Below are 23,074 nucleotides of genomic sequence, written 5' to 3'. Positions count from 1 at the left end.
AGTGACAGCAGTTTCTGCTTTAAACCCAAGGCAGAAGTTCAAGTGGCCCAAGAGCGAATTGTCCCTATTCCTGAACCTTCCACTGTTCACCTCACTGTGAAGGAAAATTTCACTGATCTGCAACGATTCATTGCACATTTTGGCTATATCATTCCCCCTCTCCCTGAACACCTCACCAAGATGCTAAAAGCCGTTGCCGTTTCACAGAAACATTTTTACACGCTGGAGCAGAAGACATTAGAAATAGGGGCAGACATATTAGATATAGTGACCCCACAGTGGTGGGACCTGTTCACTAATATAGAAGTCCCTTCTTGGATTAGGATAGCCTCTCACATCCTCGTAGTATGCCAGATTGTCATTGTGATTTATTTACTCTTTGTACACTGTAAAAAGGACAAAAGTTTACAGAAGTATGAGAACAGGGGAGAATGGAGGAAGCATTATGTGCGGGTAGACGAAGAAACACCCGTTTAGATTTCTGCTGCTGTGTATAAAGTTAAAGTTTCCCTCCCTCCTCTATTTTTGATCATATTCATGTGTGATTTTTTGTGTATTTTCTTTCTTTATTATTTTTATTGAAGTTTATTATGTGGGTTGTTGTTAATAAAAATAATATGTATGAACCAGGTGGTGTGGGGGTCTTAGGCCCCCCTCCACGCCTGGAAATGTGTGTGTCAGATTTTAATTCCAATGTATTGCCATCTATAGATGCTTAATGTACACTGTGGGTTTTCTCTGAAATGGGAAATGCATGTGTCGTGGGGTCATAGATAGGTAAATACAGGGGAAGGTTTGATTATGGAGAGTCAGAACATTTTGCTCACCCAGAATTATGATACTTCAAGCAAGTTATAGTACCATCAGGGAGAACATTAGAATTCGCAAAATTGAACATTGTCCTATAAGGGTCTATTGGCAGAAAAGGCCTTAACTTTTAAAGGCTGTTTTAAAAGAAGCCCAGAAAAAGGAACACACAAAATGGCCACCAGGCCCCGTGACCAGCTTTCAGGACACTTTAAAATGGTTCCTGCAGTCCCCAGACAGCTTTTGTGGATTCAGCCCACAGTAGGTTCTGGAAGGCAGTTTCAGGGAAAACAAAACCAGACAGAGCCCTATACATATAGATTGGATGCAGATCCGATCAGATCGGCCTGTAGATAAAGGCCATCAAAATGTTTACCCAGACAAAGGGAAACAGTTTCATATTCATAGGGGGAACATCAAGCACCGTTTAAGACATCAGAAGGACATTAAAGACAATGCAAGGTCGTTCCAGACCAGAGGTGGCCGTTACCGGCCATTCGAAGATACTTTAAAAACAAAGACTACCCCGCTGTGCTACAAGCCCGCCAAAAGTTAAACAAAGACTAACCTTGATTTGGCGGGAGATAAGGGCCTCCACGGAGAGGTATAACTGGAGTCCCGGGGTAGCCATCGGCAGCTTGTGGCTTGTAGCTGGTAGCTTCTTGGAGCTTGATCGGTAACTTTTTGAGCTAGCTTGCATTTTTTCGAGAGCTGTGGAGGAACGTCGGTCCGGAGACCAGCCAAGAAGGTGATTCAAGTCTGCGTCCCACCCCGGGGTAACCATCAGGAGATCATCGACAAACCCTGGGCCGTTGACGAGACGAAGGACAGCAGCCCTTCAGAAGAAACCTATCTGAAAATGGTAAACCAGCTGGGCTCTGCGAAGAAACCTATTTGACCATGATCAAATAGGTGGTCTCTGTCCACACCGCCGTCCAGGCCCGTCAGCATCCAGCCTGTCCATGACCTTCACCTCGAGGAAGAAGAGAGAGTGTCGCAGGCCGCAGCGTTGACCACGTGGAGACAGGACACCTGAGAGGATCAAAACGCAAACCTTTCAAAATCTTATACTTTCTCATTGGATTGGTGAGCATGTTTCTGGCCCCTCATAATCTGATCTAGCTAGGCTTAGGGGGTTGGCATTTTGGGTATAATTAATTATGAGTTGGTGTCCCTCGATGATCCGTGTGTTTCCCCATTTCGAGATGACTTTTGTAAAGTATATCATGCCTGTATATACGTTGGTTAGTATTGTATTATAATTTGTTTTTCCCTCCAATGTACCTTATATTGGCTTACATTCAATTTTGTTCCTTTGTGCAATAAAATTTCATTTCGTTTTCATTAAACTTGGTCTATAGAGTATTCTCTGCATTGTAGTTCCTGCCTCAAAGACCAGTGTATAGAACCTAAGGGGTGAGTGGGTTGAACCACTCAAGGTTTTACTGTGGAAGAGAGAGAGGCCTCTCTCTCTCTCTCTCTCTCTCTCTCTCGAGAGAGAGAGAGAGAGAGAGAAACCTCTGCGATCTAAAAACCCCTTACAGCCTTTACCTGCGGTGTGACCAACTCACTAAACGTGTTGTTCACGACCCTCTCAGCATCGTGAATGCTTCAAAACTCATCCATCCACAGCTCCAGCGCCGCAATGCGGTCAATAGTAGCTGCAGCTGGATACATTTCTGGCACACATGGTCGTCAGGGACACAGGCAGTGTCCCTGAATTCCCACATAGAGCAAGAGTAGCATAACACGGGGCTGGGCTGTCCTGACATGACTTACCCTTTAATTAATTTAAATTAATTCAATACCACCAATTAAAGATATACACTAGGGCACTTGTATGGTTTACCAACAGTCCCCGCTACACCAGAAAGACCTTAGCAACTATAAACCAGAGTTAAAGTTTAAAAAATAGAGAAATACTCACCAACCAATCACTTACCTGCTCCCTGGTGACGTCACACTCTGATTACTTTTTACCTCTCTCCCCGCTGCTGAGTTGGTAAACCTTGGTGCTGCCACATTTTTAACTGCCGCCGGTCGCTGCTCTCTCTCAGGTCCAGCTGCTGTGGTCGGTATTAAATCCGTGAATCTTAAGGTATGGTGTTCTTCAATAAATAGACGGCGACTGCAGATCAACAATCAACAGGTGTTTACTGGATGAGGGTAGTCTAAAAACTAACAGTACAGATGCCTGCTCAGGGCTTATATACAGGTGTGGTCACTGCCGGTACTACAGTATACACGAGCTGTAAAAGTAGTTCTCTCTTAAAGGTACATACACTACAGTCGGGCTTCACTGCTGCCGCCGAATTTAACTGCCACCGGTCGCTGCTCTCCCCCAGGTCCAGCCGCTGTGGTCGGGCCTCGCTGCTGCCGCCGCTTTTAACTGTCGCCGGTCACTGTTCTCCCCCAGGTCCAGCCGCTGTGGTCAGGCCTCGCTGCTGCCGCCGCTTTTAACTGCCACCGGTCGCTGCTCTCCCCCAGGTCCAGCCGCTGTGGTCGGGCCTCGCTGCTGCCGCCGCTTTTAACTGTCGCCGGTCGCTGTTCTCCCCCAGGTCCAGGATTATGTGTGCTCCCCGGCTCCGGCACCCTGAGAGGTCAGTACCTGTTACAGCGTGCTCCCACTTTATGACGTAAGGTGGGACCGCTGTGAAACGAATGTGCGCACCCCCTTGAATGACTCCAGTGTTCTCAACCCTGTATACCAGTGCGGGTCGGGCTGTCCTACCCATGACCGGCATCCTAACTACTCCCATGATCGTGTGGTTGGACCATCCACAATCCACGGGGACTGGGTAGGCTCCGCAAGCTAGCCGGAGTTGGCACAGGCTTAATGCATTCTCAAATGGATGGAGGGCTGCGAGGTGTTTGTTGCTGATCCAGGAGGGGACTAAATCCTGTTTTAAATCCTCCAGATTACTGCAGCCCTCGTCCAGCAACCACGCCCCGTATAGGATGCACACCTCGTTCTGCGCAGCCTGGTCAGAGGCATTTCTGTCCTCCCTTATGAGGGCATTTACCGTCTTTGCGTGCTTCTCCAACTCCGCCATATTCTCCTTTAAATGGACCATCATGGCCTGGTCCTCATGCAACTCCGAGCCCACTAATTTGTTCTCATCCGTTAATATCGTCCTTAACTGTGTTTTAAAACCGTTTATCTGAGTCTGCAGCTCTATGTCATCCAAACTGTTGATGACAGAGGACCCAGTATTAAACGCAGTAAAAACATCATTCCATACTCCCCTTCCCCTACATTACCCAAAAACTCGCGGTGTGTGGTGTACAGTTCGGTTTTGTCAACATTGGCGAAATCGAACTCATAGAACTTCTTGAACATGTCTTTCAATAGGGCTGTTCAATAGTGTTGGATCCGTGGTTCAGTGGATATGCTATTATTAAATAATCACACGGATGCTGTACATTAACAAATAACAGGTCTTTACTGGAGGAGGGTAGTCTCTAGACTGGGGGTACAGAGGCATGCGCAAAGCTTATATACCGGTGTGGTCACTGCCGGTACTACAGTATACAGGAGCTGTAAAAGTCGTTCTGACTTAAAGGCACATACACTACAATTCCTCCCCTTTTAGATTAGTAATACCCCTAATATTCAAATAACAATTAACATTTCAACATGTACATTAAACAACAAAAGTCCATTTATAGATTCAGTCTTTGGGGCGGCTTCCTGACCCTTTCGGGATAGCGCCTTTCCGAAGGTTCTTGTTCTTGGTGCAGAGGCGATTGTGACCCCTTTTCATCGGGTTCCACTGCTACTGGGCCTGAAGTAGATGCTACCGGTATGTCGGGTTCATCCCCAGGTACTCGAGACATGGGGTTGACGTGTTCCTGTGACGCTAAGATCTGATTGACGTGGCGTCTCACAATGTTCTCCCCGACATCCACTGTTTACATTAATGGCCCCTGCCTTGTACATATCATTCCGGGTTGCCATTTCTCTGTTCGATAGTCACGGGCCAAGACTGGTTGCCCTACATTGAAGCTCCTTGTCGGCTTCTCATTGATGTGCTGGAATTGTTTGTCCTCAACATTTCTTCGCACATTTGGTCTGAGCAAGTCCAGACGAGATCTCAACCTTCGGTTAAAGAACATCATGGCCGGGGTCTGTTTGGTGACTGCATGTGTCGTGTTTCGGTAGGCTAATAAGAAATTGTCCATCTTGTGCTGTAGTGGAATTTCATCGTCGCACATGGCCTTTATCTCCTTCTTAAAGGTTTGTACGAACCTCTCAGCCAATCCATTTGTGGCTGGATGATACGGGGTGGATGTGTACTGCCTTACCCCATTCCTTTTCATGAATTTTTGGAAATCGTCCGGCACAAACTGTGGTCCATTATCAGAGCAAATCTGCTCTGGCAAACCGTTTCTGGCAAATATGGTCCGTAGGACTGCAATCGTTTTCTCTGTAGTGGTTGAAGACATTTTTATCACCTCAGGCCACTTTGAATGAGCATCCACTGCTATTAAGAACATTGAGTCCATGAATGGACCAGCGAAATCAATATGCACCCATTGCCATGGAGAGGAGGGCCACTCCCATGGGTGTAGAGGGGCATGTGGTGGTGCATTTTGGACCTTCTGGCATCCTAAGCAGCTCTTAGTTAGGTCTTTGATTTGTTGATCGATTCCCGGCCACCACACTTAAGCCCTAGCAAGGCTTTTCATTTTCACTCCCCCCAGATGACCTTCATGTAGCTCATTTAGCACTCTCTCCCTTAACTTGGGTGGAATCACCACTCTGGATCCACACATCACTGTCCCCTGGCATACTGACAGCTGTTCTCTTCTGGATGAGAATGCTGGCAACAGTGAGTCGCCATGTGTTGGCCATCCCCTCACCGTCAATTCATATACCCGTGACAGCGTCGGATCATTGCGGGCCTCCTTCTCTATATCTACGTTTGTTACTGGCAATCGTTCAATTATTGACGAATAACATATCTCGATAGGGTCCACTGCTGGTGCTTCCTCCACAGTAGGCACTGGCAGGTGCGATAGCCCATCAGCGTTCCCATGCTGTTTCGTGCCTTTATATTCTATTTCATATTGATTCGCCCCTAGAAACAGGGACCATCTTTGTAACGGTTGTGCAGTCATCACTGGAACGCCCTTCTTAGGATTAAAGATGGAGACAAGTGGTTGGTGGTCAGTCAGCAAGGTGAACTTCTGCCCATGCAGATAGTGGTTGAATTTTTTTACTCCCCATACTAGGCTGAGGGCCTCCCTGTCAATCTGGGCGTAGTTGCGCTCGGCTGAGGTTAGTGACCGAGACGCAAAAGCTACTGGCCTCTCCAACCCATCTGGGAATTTGTGCGACAGCACCGCTCCAATACCGTAGGGTGATGCATCACATGCCAAACGAATTGGTAGTGCTGGGTTGAAATGGGCCAACACCTCTTTTGATGTGATCAATTCTTTACACTTCTGGAAAGCTCGTCTACGTTCGTCATTCCACTTCCATGGTACCCCTGTTTGCAGTAGGGTGTTCAGCGGGTGTAATACCGTAGACAAATTTGGTAAGAACTTGTGGTAGTAGTTTACCAGCCCGAGGGACGACCTCAGTTGCGACACATTTTCCGGTGCTGGAGCCTTGACTACTGCCTCAATCTTGTCAGGGGACTTATGTAACCCCTCTTCATCGATGACGTGGCCACAATACGAGATATGTTTCTGGAAAAACTCGCACTTGTGGCGATTAGCTCGTAGCCCATACTCCTTTAATCTGGTGAGCACCTTCTCCAAGTTGGCCAGGTGATCACCGTCATTTTCGCCCGTGACCAAGATGTCGTCCAAATAACAGTGGGTCCCTGGAATCCCTTGCAGGACCTGATCCATCGCCCTTTGCCAGATAGCCGAAGACGAGGCTACTACAAACACCAGCCGGTTGTATTGATAGAGACCTTTATGAGTGTTGATCGTAAGGTAATGTTTCAAAGCTTCTTCTACCTCCATTTGCAAGTACGCCTGGGCTAGATCAATTTTGGTGAAGCGTTTACCTCCAGATAGCGAGGCGAAAATATCCTCAATTCGTGGAAGCGGATATTGCACCGTGTGAAGGACTGGGTTCACTGTCACCTTAAAATCCCCACAGATGCGGACCTTCTTTGGTTCCCCAGGCGTATTACTCAACGACCTCTTCATTACAGGAACGATGGGTGTAGCCCATTCGCTCCAGTCCACTTTGGACAGTACTCCTGAACGTTCCAACCCTTCCAGCTCTGCTTCAACAGCTGGTCTGATCGCATAAGGCACTGGTCTGGCCTTAAGAAACTTTGGGCTTGCATTTTCCTCTATTTTAATCGTTGCTGTTATTCCTTTTAGTGTTCCTAGTCCCTCCTGGAACACTTCTTTTGCATCAGTTAGCATTTTTGACAGTCGACCAGGTGTGACGTCGTCATCCTTTTTGGCCTCAACCTTCAGTGCCTGTATGGAATGCCAATCTAATTGTATCTTCCGGATCCATTCACGTCCTAGCAGTGGTGGTCCTCCATTTGGCAATACATATATATCCATTTTAGGTATTTCCTGGCCTTTATATGTCACTTTCACCCTTATTTTTCCTTTGGGGTAGACTTTTTTCCCCGTAAACGTCTTCAAGACAATCTCTGTAGCTTTCAAGGGTATGTGTGAAAATAGCCGCTTGTCGTCTCTTTGATTTATGACTGTTAGAGCTGACCCTGTGTCCAATTCCATTTCCACTTGGACTCCGTCTATCTTGAGTATAACCCAGATAGTCTGGTGATCCTCCATTTCGGTTACCTTATGTAGTTTCAGACAATCCAGCTCCTTGCTTCCGGAGTCTGTGTCAGTTTTCTGTTCGTCTGAACCACTGTCCATCACCTGGTGTACCTTTTTGTACTTCTCCTGTGGAGATTTCTTACTGTTGGTTTTCTTCCCAGACCTGCAGACTCTTGCTATGTGTTCTGCTTTCCCACACTGTCTGCACACTTGGTCCTTGAACCAACAATCTTTCTGGTCATGTGTTGTTCTGCCGCAGCGATAGCACTTCCCTGTTCCATAGGACATTTCATTGGTGCCATATTCTTGCGGCCTCCGTTGTATCTCTGCAGCGCCCCTTGTGGCTGCTTCGTGTGATACTGCCATACTGAAAGCTTTGTCCAGCGTAAGGTCCTTTTCTGGTAGAAGACATTTCTGGGTTCCTTCACTTTGTAGCCCACACACAAACTTGTCCCTTAACGTGTCTGCTAGTCCCGCTCCAAACTGGCAGTGTTTCGATAGCTTGCGCAGTTCCGTTAGGTACTCAGCATTGCTTTCATCTTTGTGTTGGTTCCTTTTATGGAACTTAAATTGTTCTGCTATCAGCAGCGGTGTGGGGTTTAAGTGGTCCTGTAGGATTTCTACTATGCTTTCAAAATTCTTGTTTACCGGCTTCTCTGGGGTTATTAGATTTCGCAGTAACCCATAAGTTTTTGCACCCATGGAATTAAACAGAACCAGTGCTTTATTAGCATCTGGCACTTCATTCGCCCTGTAGTACACCTCAATACGTTCCACATATGTCGCCCAATCTTCGACTTCATTGTCGAACGTAGAGATACTGCCACTCTTCGGCATCCTTGGGTGTGAGTTAACTATCACAAATGGCACCTCCTGCGCTTCCCCTTCTTCTCCGCTGGCACAAAATGGCGTCTCCCGCGCTTTCCTTCCTTCCCGCGCTCGCCCTTCTTCTCCGCTGCGGCTTCTAAAAATGGCGCCTCCTTCCTTCTTCTCCGCGGCTCAATGGCGTCTCCCCTTTCTTCGCCCCACAGACCCTGTTCAGCCCGTGAGCCCTGGCTGTGCTCTGCGCGTTCTTCTTTTTATATTTTTCGACACCGCTCAGTCTAGAACCCGGCTGTTTCTTTATCCTCTCTCTCTCTGGTTTGTTTTCTTTTTCTCGACGCCGCTCGGTGTTCAACCCCCGGCTGCGCCCTGCGCTCTTCACCCTCTGTCTTACCCCGTCGACGCTGCTCGGCTTTCTCTCCGCCGTCGGTCGGCTCCAGCCGTCGCTGCTTGGGAAGTGTCTGCGCTGGACCTGTCGTTGGTCTCTTACTGCTCGTTGTGGCTGGGGAACCAAGCCCGGCTGTCCACAGCCTCCCCTGCAAAGTTGGATCTCTGCCTGACTGCTGGGCGGTTGGTCGTGGTCGACGCCCGTGTTCCTGGCCTCGACTATTTTTTTTTTTTATGTTGCAGGTAGATTCGAATCGACACTCGTCACCACTTTTAGATCCGTGGTTCAGTGGATATGCTATTATTAAATAATCACACGGATGCTGTACATTAACAAATAACAGGTCTTTACTGGAGGAGGGTAGTCTCTAGACTGGGGGTACAGAGGCATGCGCAAAGCTTATATACTGGTGTGGTCACTGCCGGCACTACAGTATACAGGAGCTGTAAAAGTAGTCCTGACTTAAAGGCACATACACTACAATTAGCTGTTCTGTTTCTTTGGGACACCACTCCGGTAAGTGTACCTTGGTGAGATTTAAAATCACGGAGGCTACCGCATAGTGTACCCCCTGGTACAGCACCTGATTGGTAGGCACTAGTACCAACCCATTCCCTGGTCCCTTGGTGGTGGTGGGGCACCCTTCGCTGGGTAACCTCGCTGCCTGCGTCGTGGGCAGGGGCTTTCGGGCGTGGGTAACATGCTCAGTGGCATTGACTGGGATCGGTGAGTATGGGACCGCGCACACCTTCCGGCTAGTATCCCACTTCATCCCCTCCCCGGTGTCGTGCCACTGCCATTGGAAAGCAATGGATATACCTGAGGGGCAGACCTTCTCTGACCCCCACATACTGATGCAAATTCCTTGATCCGGTTCCCACCACTTGTCCCAACACACACTTAATTCCCCATGAGTCCCTGTAATCGTCCAGTGGGTATTGTTCCCCAACCGTTCCCACTCGACTGCGGGGTTTTTCATATCTTTGCTCAGCTTTCCGAGCCACCACCACCTATCCAGGGGAATATGTTCCTTGCACGTTAAACATACATGTTTCCCTACGGTGATGCAGACCCTTGTGGTAACGACCCGTACCCTGGGGCACAGGAGGGAGGCCTCCCTGTATGTGAACCCGGTCTGGCTGGAGTACTGAGACGAATTGGACCCCAGCCACCCTGGCCACCTTCCCTCGTGGACATAGACGGCGGTCTCCTCGGCATCCCGTTCGCCGCTTCCGTCGGTTGCTATCGGTGCTCTATCTCCGGAGCGCCCATAGATGTGGGAGTCCTCTACATTGCCCCTCTTTCCCAGGCTCAGTCCCATCAGGGCGAGTAGGATTGCGATCCCCTTCATCCTGAAAGTCTGTCTGCAACAGATACAAAAACATGCAGCCAGATCCCCAAGAGATACTCTAGCTTGGGTGAAGCATAGTCTGGCCTTGCGGCCTCGACTCAAACACACACACTCTTAGCAGATTACTTGCTGAATTAAAAAAACTGCCCATCACCTTACTTAACTTAAGCTAAAACACCCAAACTTAAGCTAAATACCTAACTTAAAATTATAAACATACATTACCTAAATTATATACATCCGCCGCCCGTCTCCGGGCGGCCAGGCTAATTCCTGGTGGTACTGTGGAACACCGCTTCCCCCGGCGTGGCCGCACCATCCTGCCCTGTTGGTCCCTCGCAGCCCGTGGTCGCTGGCTGAGGACCTCTGTCCTTGGACCTCCCCCTAATTCGAGGGGTGGCCCTTGGTAACTGGAGAGCTGGTGACCATGGCTTTCTCGGCTGGGGCGTCCGCGGGGACCTTCTGGGGAGTTCGGCGGGTGAGGCTTTTTTGGCTGATGGGCCTTTAACCTGAACCGCTGCTCCCTCAGGCTTGACCTCTCCCGAATCTGGGCTAGGGGCAGGTAACTCCTCGCAGCCTGTTGCTGCAAGCTGAGCGTCTCCACCCCCAGGCCCCATGGCTGGGTCCGGGGCGGGGTTTTCGCCCACGGGCCCTTCCTCGTCTGGATCCCAGAAGAGTGGGGGAGTGTCCCAATCGATGGGCGGGACGGCCCTTCCCTTTAAGCAAGCCACAGCGCCTGCCTGTGCAGTCTGTGAACTCGCTCCTACTGCAGGCTGAGGATCTCTATCCTCAGACCCTAACCCAACTGGCTGTTTTCTCCTTTCAGGTCTGAACAGCTTGCACTGGTTAATATGAAACCATTTTGTGCGCCGAGGCATCTTCACGGCATATACCATGGGGCTGGCTTTAGCTACAATGCTGTAGGGCCCCATGTATAATGGTTCCAAACACCCTACTCGGGCATAGTTTCTCACCATGACCTGATCTCCTACCTCCACTGGTGGTACTTTCGGGGTTCGAGCAGCAATTGGTTACTCCGATGCTGCTTTCCCATGTTCCTAGCCGCCTGCTCGTGGAGCTGCTTCAGGTGCTCAAAGAGGTTTCGGGTGCACCTGTCCCGGTTTATCTCCCTGAGCTGAACTTCCGTGAGCACCAGGGCTAGTACATGGGTGGGGGTCCGCATAACCCTGCCAGTCATCAGCTCGTACGGTGAGTACCCCGTGCTTTTAGACTGGCTGTCCCGGATCCCCATCAACACCAACGGTAGGACCTCGGCCCATTTTCAGGGCGAGTCCACCGTCTCCTTCCTCAACCTTTCCTTTAGGGTCCGGTTCATACGTTCCACAATCCCTGATGACTGCGGGTTGTGGGCCATGTGCCATTTCCCCTCAATGCCTAACAGCATAAGGGTATTCTGCATCACCTGTCCGGTGAAGTGACTCCCTTTGTCAGACTCCACATACTGTGGTAGTCCACACCACGAGAACACTTCCCGGACCAGGATCCTGGCAGTACCCAGAGCTGTGGTTGTTCTGCAGGGGAAGGCCTCTATTCATTTGGTGAAAACATCCACCAGGACTAGGCAGTACTTATAGCCTCCCTGGGCGGTGGGCAGGGGCCCGATGTAGTCGACTTGTATCGACTGCCATGGTTCCTCCACCCTCCTGACGTGTCCCATAGGTACCTTCCTTTTGTGGGGGTCAGGGTTATTAGCAGTGCACACAAGACAGCCTGCACAGAACTCGCGGACATCGTCCCTGAGTCCCGGCCACCGTCCTGCCTGTTCCACCTGTTGCCAGGTGGTCTCAGGCCCGGGCTGTCCCGCTCCTGGACCCTCATGGGCCAGTTGAAGAAATTCCCTCCGGTGTTGCTGCGGCACAACCCACTGTTCCCCCCAGAACAGCATGCCCTCTTTCACGGAGAGGGTTGCTGTGCCGTACGGACCCTCTACCCTTTTTCCCTCAGTTACTGCACTGAGGACTGCTTTGAGGACGGGGTCTTGGGCTTGGACCGTGTTAAGGTCCGGGGCTAAGGCTACCCCTTCACTCCCTTGGGTCCCGTCCCTACCTTTGTCCACCGCCATGGGTCTGGACCCAAATGGGTCCCAGAAAGTGCCTGTGCGGGCACCCTCCTTGGCGAGCAAGTAAGCCTGCTGGTTGCCTTGGCCGCGGGGTTCTGTGGATGAATGGGCCTTCACCTTGTGGATGAAAACCTCCCCTTCCTCCCCCATTGCTGCTAGGATCTTTTCCAGCAGGGGTTTTACTGTGAGGGGTCTCCCGTCGGCGGAGCTGTATCCGCGGCGGGACCAGATGGCCAGGTACTCCGTACACGAATTGCACGTGAACATGCTGTCTGAGCAAATCGTGTAGGGGGTGGGGAAGATTTCTGGGTGTGTAACGACGTACACTATCGCGGACAGTTCAGCCTGCTGGGCGCTCATGGTGCTGGGGAGCTTAATCTTCAAAGTTTGCCGCTTGGTCGTAAACTCCACACCTCGTGAGACGCTCGCCAGCAGATACCGTGCTGGATCCGTCTACATAGATCTCGCGGCCTGTGGGATGTATCCCTGCCCGTAAACCTATGTCCACTTCCCAATCCACTTCTATGGAACACCGGTGGGCTGTTCCAGGATATACCAGGTTGGCTGCGAGCTTTGGCACACAGGGACCCTTCACTTTAAGATCCATCTGCGAGAGGAGCAAGGTCCAGCAGGCAATGCGGGCACTGCTCACTGTTCCATCCTTGATCCTCCCGTCCAGAAGCATTTGGATGGGTGTGTGATGGGTGAGGAGGGTGTTGGGAGAGGTGCCTGTGAAGATCAACGATCTTTTCACAGCCCAATGTGTGGCCAAGAGGTGCCACTCACAGTTGGAGTAGCTCCTCTCCGCATCCGTGAGTATCCGGGAGGAGTAGACCACCAGCCTCAGCCTGCCATGCCGCTCTTGGAGCAGCACAGCACTCAGGCTGTCCCCGCTAGCTGTTACCTCAAGGAAAAACTCTTTCCCCCCATCTATGGCTCCTAGAGCTGGTGCAGTCTGCAAGTCTTTCTTGAGCCTGGCAAATGCTGCCTGGCAACCCTCATCCCAAGCCCACAGCACTCCCTTGTGTAGGATTCGGAGCAGAAGGGTCCCTGTGTTTGCATAGTCCTCAATAAAGTCCCTGCAGAACCCAGTTAGCCCTAGAAATGACCTCACACCCGTTACTGTGTTGGGAACCGGTAACACTTGAACCGCTTCTCTCCTAGCCTTATCTATGGCCCTTTCTCCAGCGCGTATGGTCAGGCCTAGGAATTTCACTCACTGCTGGCCGATCTGCGCTTTCTTGGGGTTCACCTTAAAACCCTTCTGGCCAAGTAGCTCCAGCAGTTCGCCCAATAGTGGGCCATGCTCCTCTCTCGAATCGGTGAAGAGAAGCAGGTCATCCACATATTGTACCAACTGTCTGGGCTGACTGAACTCCTTTAAACTGTTCGCCATGCACTAATGAAAAATGCTGGGGCTGTTGTGGAAGCCCTGAGCAAGCAGTTCCACGTGTACTGTTACCCTTTAAACGTAAAGGCAAACTTGTACTGGTCCTCCCTCCTTACAGGGATGGATCAAAACCCGTTGGAAATATCCAGCACCGTGAAAGTGGTCGCGGATGCTGGAATACTTCCTATCAGGTCGGCAACTGCTGCTACTGTGGGTGCACATGCTGGGATGTTACTATTGAGCACTCGATAGTCCACCGTGGCCCTCCAGGAATTGTCCGGCTTTCTAATCGGCCACAATGGAGAAATCACATGGGTAGCTATCGGTCTCAGAACTCCCTGCTGTACTAACGAAGACATGGATGCTTCCATGTCTGGCTCTGGTTCCCTGGGGAAGTTATACTCTTTCTGTGGTCGGGCCATGGGGTCCCCGTCTATGCTGACCTCAAACCTGTTGACCCTCCCGCAGTCGTGTTTGTGTGTGGCAAATGTGGCTAGGTGGGCGCCTACAAATGCCAGGAACTCCTGTGGGGCGTTACTGACCACAATCTCGAGGTTATAATCCTTTTTGGGCTTCATGGTGCACAGGGTCCCCTTCCCTTTCTTTCTTGGGATCACTACTACCTCACCGTTATTTACTGTACCTGCCCCCAATAGGCAATGATTCCTCAAATCTACTAGGATTCTGTGGCCAACAATAAAGTCGGCTCCCAGGACCCCTCTTCAACCCTTCACTTCCCATTTCATCAGGACACAGGTCCACTTAGAGCGGAGCGGTCCTAACCGAATGGCGAGCAGGATGGAAAACGAGCCAGCCTGTTCTTTGCCTGTGAAACCCGCAAGACTGTATGGGGCCCCGTTAGGTAGAGCGAGGTGGTGGGGTTAGCTGAGCAGACCACGGTGCATGATGCCCCCATGTCCAACAGATAGGTCCCCGTCACCTTTTCTATCTTCATCTCCAAAAGGGGCCTTTTCCATTCGTCATACCGGAGAGAACACAGGTAGTCAGGGCTGTGGGTTGTGTAAGGGGCTTTCTCTCTGAGATCGCAGAGGTTTCTCTCGCCAGAGGCCGCTCTCTCTCTCTTTTGCACAGTAAAACCTTGACTGGTTCGACCCACTCGCCCCTTAGGTTCTAGACATTGGTCTTAGGTGCAGTACCACATTGCAGAGAATACTCTTATAGACCAAGTTTAATGAAACGAAATGAAATTTTATTGCATAAGGAAAAACAAATCAAATGCAAGCAAATAAGAGGGTACATGGGAGGGAAAAAAAATCATAACAATACAGTACTAGCTAAAATAGATACAGGCATATTATATCTTACAACAGTCATCATGAAATGGGGAAACACACGGAAAATCGAGGAACAACAACTCATGTTAATTATACCCAAAATGACCACCCCCTTTTAACCTATCTAGATCCGATTATGAAGGGCCAGAAACATGCTCACCAATCCAACTAGGAATTGCAAGGTTTTGAAACAGGTCTGCGTTTTGATCCTTTCAGGCATCCTGTTTCCTCGTGGTCAGTGCTGCGGGCTGTGAGCTGCGACACGCTTTCTCTTCCTCGAGGTGAAGGTCACGGACAGGCTGGATCTCAACGAGCCTGGATGTCGATGCGGGGGAAGAGACCATCTGCTTGATCACGGTTGGAAGCCTCTAGCCGGCTTCCATACAAATTTCTTCTGTAGTTTCGTCTCATCAAACGGCCCGGGGTTTGTCGACGATCTCCCGATGGTTACCCCGGGGCGGGATGTCGACTCGAACTGTCTTCTTGGTCTCTGGATCATTGTAAAGATTCTATAAAGCACTCTGAAGCTCTCTGTGATGGCTCTGATGGCTCTTATGGCTCTTATGGCTACCTGATCGCTACAATGGCTACCTGATCGCTACGATGGCTACCGATCGCTACCCCGGGTGTCTCCAATTATACTTCTCAGATGAGGCCTTTATCTCCCGCCAAATCAAGGTTAGTCTTTGTTTAACTTTTGGCGGGCTTGGATCACAACGGGGAGTTATTATATTTAAACTGCTTTCGGGATGGCCGGTGATGGCCATCTCTGGTCTGCAATGACCTGGTAATGATTTAATGTTTTCTTGATGTCTTTAACGGGTCCTTGATGCCTTCTTTATGAATATGGAACTGTTCCCCTTTGTCTGGGTAAACATTTAGATGGCCTTTATCTACAGGCCGATCTGACTGGATCTGCATCCAATCTTTATGTATGTGTTAAAGTCTGGTTTCGTTTTCTCAGAAACGGCTTCCAGAACTTACTATGGGTTGAATCCACAAAGGCTGTCTGGGGACTGCAGGAACCATTTTAAAGTGTCCCAATAAGTCGGTCACGGGGTCTGGCGGCCATTTTATGTGTCCCTTTGCTGGGCTTCTTTTCGAACAGTTTTTTAAAAATCAAGGCCTCTTCTGCCAGACGACCCTTATAGTACAATATTAATTGTGTGAACTCTACAGTCCTCCCTGATGATACTATAACTTGCTTGAAGTATCATAATTCTGGGTGAGAAAAATTTTCTGACTTTCCATAATTAAACCATCCATTGTAATTACCTATCTATGACCCCACGACACATGTATTTCCCATTTCAGAAAACCTACAGTGTACATTAAGCATCTATAGATGGCAATACATTGGATTTAAAATCTGACACACTCATTTCCAGTCATGAAGGGGGGCCTAATACCCCTACACCACCTGGTTCACACACATTATCTTTTATTAACAACAACTCGCTTAACGAATTTCAATATTAAAAAAAATAAAGTACACACACCTAAAATTACACATGACCAAACATTAAACAAAAAGGAGGGAGAGAAACTTTAACTTCATACATAGCAGCAAAAATCTAAACGGGCCTCTCTTCTTCTACCCGCACATAATGCTCTCTCCATTCTCCTCTGTTCTCGTACTTCTGCGAATGTCTGACGTTTTTACAGTGTACAAACAGTAAATAAATCACAATAAAAACCTGACACACTACCAGGATGTGAGAGGCTATCCTAATCCAAGAAGGGACTTCTATATTAGTGAACAGGTCCCACCACGGTGGGGTTACTATATCCAATATGTTTGCCCCTATCTCTAAAGTCTCCTGCTCCAGTGTGTAAAAATGTTCCTGTGAAACGACAACGGCTTTTAATATCCTGGTGAGGTGTTCAGGGAGAGGGGGAATGACATAGCCAAAATGTGCAACGAATCATTAGAGATCGGTGAAATTCTCTTTAACAGTGATGTGAACAGTGGAAGGTTCAGGAATGGGGACAATTCACTCTTGGGCCACTTGAACTTCTGCCTTGGGCTTGAAGCAGAAACTGCTGTCACTCACCAGACACCAGCCGTGCTGTCCATGTTGGTAGTGTGGCGCTGCAGTGGTGACACAGTATGTCCCACCTCCTATATATGCCACCTGCGGGGGCACATGGCCTTGTGCCATTGCCTCCATGGTGCAATTTATAGGCTTCGCACCAGCAGTTCTGAACTCGCAGTGTGGTTTCGAATAGGCATTCAAGTGCTGGGGACACAGGATGATGTGTGCTCCCCGGCTCCGGCACCCTGAGAGGTCGGTACCCGTCATTGCATGCTCCCATCAAATGACGTACGGTGGGACCGCTGTGTAGCGAATGTGTGCACCCCCTTGAATGACTCCAATGTTCTCCACCCTGTATACCGGGGCGGGTTTAGCTGCCTTTCCCATCACCGGCATTCTTACCACTATACCCATATGGTGTGATTAGACCATCCACAGTCCACTGGGACTGGGTAGGCTTCTGAAGCTAGTCTGAGCTGGCACGGACTTAATGCATTCTCAAAAGGGTGGAGGGCTGCGAGGTGCTTGTTGCTGATCCAGGAGGGGGCTAAACCTTGTTTTAAACCCTCCAGATTACTGCAGCCCTTGCCCAGTAACCACGCCCCGTACAGCACGCAAGCTTCGTTTTGCGCAGCCTGATCTGACGCATTCCGATCCTCCCTGATGAGAGCATTTACCGTTTTAGCGTGTTTCTCCAGCTCAGCAATAATTTCTTTTAAGTGTAGTGTCATGGCCTGGCCCTCATGTAACTCAGAACCCAGTACCTTATTCTCATCCATCAGTATCTTTTGTAACTGTGTTTTCAAACCATTAATCTGGGACTGCAGCTCCACGTCATCCAGAGTGTTGATGACGGAAGTCTCTGTGTTAAAAGCTGTGAAAATATCATTTACTGTCCCCCTTCTTTGTCTCCCTATCCTGTCCAAGACCTCATGTGGTGTGGTGTACAATCCGGCTCTGTCTACATTAGCAAAGTCGAATTCATAAAACTGTCTGAACATGTTTGTTAACAGGACCTGGTACAATTGCTCCATTTCCTTGGGGCACCACTCTGGCAATCGCACCTCGGTGAGGTTTAAAATAACCGAGGCCACCGCGTAGTGCACTCCTTGGTACAGCACCTGACCTGTGGGTACTAATACCAATCCGTTCCCGGGTCCCTTGGTAGTGGTGGGGCATCCTTCCTTGCGGGCTTTGGCTACCGGAATCGTGGGCAGGGGCCTGCGGGGGCGGGTGATGAGCTCAGTGGCGTTTACTGGGATCTGAGAGTATAGGACTCCACACGCCCGTGTGCTGACGTCCCACCTCATTCCTTTCCCCACATCCTGCCAGTGCCTTTGGGAAAGGATGGAGATGCCTGTGGGGCAGACGCGTTCTGAACCCCACATACAGATGTAGATTCCCTCATCTGGTTCCCACCATTTGTCCCAACAGACATTCAACCCCCCTTGATTCCCCGTAATCGTCCGATGGGTATTGTTACCCAGTCTCTCCCACTCGACCGTGGAATTCTTCATGGTTTTGCTCAACTTGCGCAGCCACCACCATCGGTCCAAAGGAACATGTCCATTGCAAACCAAGCAAATCTTCTTCCCGACGTTAACGCTGACTCTGGGTGCGATGACCCTCACTCGGGGGCACATCAGAGAAGTCTCTCAGTACGCAAACCCGGACTGGCTGGAGTATTCCGTAGATTTCGACCCCAGCCATCCAGGCCACCCCCCTTCGTGGAAATAGGTGGCTGTCTCCTCAACGCCCACGCGCCTGACCCATCGGTCACGATGGGGGCTGTGTTCCCTGAGCACCCGTAGATCGTGGAGTCCTTGGTGCGGCCCCGATAGGCCCAGCTCCACCCGATCACCGCGAACGCGACGAGAATCCCTCTCATCTCTCTGGTTCCTGTAACAAAATTAAACGATATAGCCAGGCTCCCGAGAGATTCTGGCTTAGGTGAAGGCATGATCGGGTCTTTTGACCGCGATCCAAAACAACACACATACTGGGTAGATTCCAAAACTACTTATAACACTAATCACTTTAATATTCACACACCTTAAACTTAATTAACCTTAAACTTAACTTATGTACAGCGCCGCCCGTCCCCGGGCGGCGTACCTAATCCCTGATTGGACTGCAGCTTGCCGCTCCTTGTGGCGGGGCTGCACTGACCTGCGGCTTGGGTTCCCTGCAGCCTTTTTCTGTCACTTGGGGAATGCGTTTTGCCAGGCATTTCCCAAGTCGGCGTTTACTGAAATCGGGGGAATCGGGCCAAGGTTTTACCGGCTGAAGCATTCGAGCCGACCTGCGAAGAGGTACTTTGGGCGTGGCTCCCTTAGCGAGCGGACCTTCGGTTGGGACTTTAGCCCTTACAGCCCGTGGCACCTCCACGGCTGCCGGCTTCGGCTCCCTTCCCTCAGGCTCCGCCCCTTTGGGATTTGGGTCTGTGGCAGATGACTCCTCCTCAACTGTCCCTACAGGTGGAGGATCTCCACCCCCAATTTCTATATCCCCTAAGCTTGAGTCGAGGGCGGGACCTCCGTCCTCCGACTCCACCTGCTCCAGAATCGTGTCGAGGGCGGGGCCTTGCTGTTCGGGCTCCCCCCCGATGGCGTTCGGATCAGGAGGAGGGCCTTGGTCTTCTGGCTCCTTCTCGTCCGAGTCCCAGGCCAGTGGGGAAACCTCCCAGGTGGGCGGGACAGCTTCTCCCTCTAGGCAGGCTGCGGTTCCAGCCTGTGTGGTCTGTGACTTGTTGCACGCCTCAGGCTGAGGAATTTCACCTTCAGACCTGGCCTCAGTTGTTGGCTCTTTTGCACCCGGCTTAAACAGTTTGCACCGCTTTATGTGAAACCATTTATTGCGTTGGGGTACCTTCGCTACGCAACTGGCGGGGACCGGTGGATCTTGCACCGATTCCTATCTATCCTGGTCTGTGTCTCTCTCGCCAGCGCGGAGGGTCAGACCCAAGAATTTTACTTCCCGCCGGCCGACCCTTGCTTTCGTTGGGTGGACCTTGGCATCCTCTATCCCTTTCACACCCGTACCCGCTCCCCAGAGACAGTGATGTCTCAGGTCCACAAGGATCCCGTGTGCTACCAAGAAATCAGACCCAAGGACTCCCGTTCCACCCCCCACCTCCCACTTCATTAGTGTACACTTCCACGTGGTGCGGAGTGGTCCTAAATGAATGGAGAGGGGAATGGAATGTGCGCCTTCCTGTTCTTCGCCCGTGAAGCCCGACAGAATACATGGAACCCCGGTGGACAGAGGTGAGGCGGTGGGGTTATCTGCGTGGATCACGGTGCAAGATGCCCCCGTATCCAACAAATAGGTCCCTGTTACCTCCTCCACCTCCATCTCCACGAGGGGTCTCCTCCATACATCATATCGCAGCGCACACAGGTAGACGGGCTGAGTCGGCTATAGTCATTTGGGCACTGGAGTCGGGGTTTCGGGAAAGACAAGACCTGTGGTGACGGCTATCTTCCCCTGCGTGACCATAAGAGACCACATTGTCTCTAAAATTGATTCTATCGCAGCGGGATCCATAGCTGCTCCAGCTCCCTTTGCTGGGACATGAGCTGCAGCTTGTGTTTGGGCTGGTGCTAGGGCGGCGGTCTGGGCTTGGGTTTGGGCTGCGGGAGATTTCCCTTTATTATCCTTCCACGGATTTCTACAGTCCTTGCGCCAATGTCCATCCTTCCCACACCCGTAGCAATTGAGCTTGGCTTGGGCAGGGCGATTCCCCTCCTGACGCCACTCCTTCTTGCTTGGGGCTGCGGGTTTTGCCTCATGCACTTTTCCCTTAGAGGGAGGTGCATCCTGACCTCTACAATTCTTGTATGCAACAGTGAGCTGGCGGAGCACCATTTCCTCCATGACACCGGGACCTTGGGGGTCAAACCAAGATTTGCCTAGGGCCTGTATCTGTGGCAAGCTGTTGGCAACCAAGCAGCGGATCCAATGAACCCGCTGTTCGGCATTCATTGCAACCCGTTCAAGCATGCCCGGACAACTGCGTCGATACACTGGCCACAGCCTTTCTGCGAAAACCCGTGGGGGTTCTCCAGTTAGCTGCACAGTCCCTTCCACCCTTTGGAATGGATTACCATCGTCTACTCCCATAACTTCCAAGACCTCATCCCTGAGATCCGTATACCCTTTTCGTCCCCTCTTACTCCCGTCTGAGAGGCACTGAAGGATTGTGCTATCCAGGGAGAAGAGCATCATCTTTGCCTGTTCAAGATCATCACAATCATTGATGGCGGCTGTCTGCTCTATCTCCCTGAAATGGACTGAGGGATCTCCCTTTACTGTGAGTCTTGGGAGGTGGCTCACCATGGATCTTAGTTGTTGGACAGTGTGATGAAATATGTCATTCATCAGACTCTGTATTTAACTACATATATTGTATTGCCTGCTCCTGTGTTTGTATTGCCTGCTCCTGTGTTTTTACCTTGTATTGTATATAGTGTGCCGCCCTTGACCAGGAACTGCCGCACTTGCGCTGAGTGCAAGCCTCGGTTCTACCGCCCTGGTAGAGCCCACCTAATCAAGGCTACACGGCCCTTTGAGCGGCTTAGCTTAGATTTCAAGGGCCCCCTCCCGTCCATCGACCGCAATGTTTACTTCCTGAACATTGTGGACGAATACTCCCGTTTTCCATTCGCCGTCCCCTGCCCAGACATGACCAGCGCCACGGTCATTAACTGCCTCAACAGCCTGTCCTGCCTGTTCGGTATGCCAAGCTATATCCACACGGATAGGGGGGCGTCCTTCATGAGTGAAGAGCTACGCCAGTACATGCTGTCCAAGGGGATTGCCACGAGCCGTACCACCAGCTACAACCCCCAGGGTAACAGTCAGGTGGAGCGAGAGAACGGGACAGTATGGAGGGCAGTCACTCTAACTCTAAGGACCAAGGGCCTCCCTATCTCCAATAACAACAGAAAATGCTGGAAAAACTCAGCAGGTCAGGCAACATCCGTGGAGAGAAATTTGAGTTGACGTTTCGGGTTGGACCCTTCTTCAAAACTGGAAAGAAAAGAAACTAGATCGAAGGCAGGGCTGCGATCGGACAAAAGAATAAAAGAAACAAAAGAAGTAAAAGAGATTAGAAGCTAGACGAGATGGTAATAGGCTGGGATTAGGTGTAAAGTGTACTGGCAGGGCAAAAGATAGCTGCCAGGTGCCGCATGAGCTAATGTTTGTGTTTCCCTGGAAATCCACCTCAGGCGTATCCACACCGTCATGGCTCTCCACCCCAGGTCCGGTACTTTTGCGGAAGCATGTGAGGGGCCACAAGACGGACCCTCTCGTGGAGCCAGTGCACCTGCTCCACGCCAACCCACAATATGCGTATGTCCGGCACGCCGACAGACGGGAGGACACTGTGTCCATAAAAGACCTCACCCCAGCCGGTAACAACAGCAACAACGACAATGACTACAACAACAACAGCAACAACGACAACAACCACAACAACTATTACCCACCCACTCCACCCACTATTCTTTCATCACCCCCGGAAAAACACCAGCCAACGGTACCCCCACCACCTACTCCTTCAACAACCCCGGTGGCGCCCCCGGCAGAGACCCAGGAGGTCACCTGGGACACCCAGCCGGCACCCGCGGCACCGCAACCGTTACGTTGGTCACAGAGGACTATCACACCTCCGGACAGACTAAATCTGTAGAAGGGGTGAATGTGATGAAATATGTCATTCATCAGACTCTGTATTTAACTACATATATTGTATTGCCTGCTCCTGTGTTTGTATTGCCTGCTCCTGTGTTTTTACCTTGTATTGTATATAGTGCGCCGCCCCCTTTCTCCCCATTGGGTGTGTCGGCTCCGCCCATACCTGACCCTACTTAAGACAAGCCCAGGCTTGTCTTGCAGCAGAACAGCAGAATGCTAGGTGAAGACACAGGCATCTTTCTTTGCTAATAAAAGCCTAGTTTTATCCAGTTAACTTTGAGCCTTGAAGTTATTGAGGTGCATCAGGCAGCGTAGGGCACCACGAGCTGGTTCACGTGGCGTCCGCCCATGCCATCTGCGGCGTTGGGACCAAACCTCTGGTGCCGAGTCGGACACATTGGTGCCGGCTCCGGCTTCACTACATGGGGTTGTTCCTCCTCCTG

Source organism: Somniosus microcephalus, chromosome 13, assembly GCF_052327205.1.
Source record: "Somniosus microcephalus isolate GS21.2 chromosome 13, FLI_Smic_1.0, whole genome shotgun sequence".
NCBI lineage: Eukaryota > Metazoa > Chordata > Chondrichthyes > Squaliformes > Somniosidae > Somniosus > Somniosus microcephalus.
The sequence above is the reverse complement of the archived record's forward strand: the minus strand, read 5'-3'. Positions refer to the sequence as shown.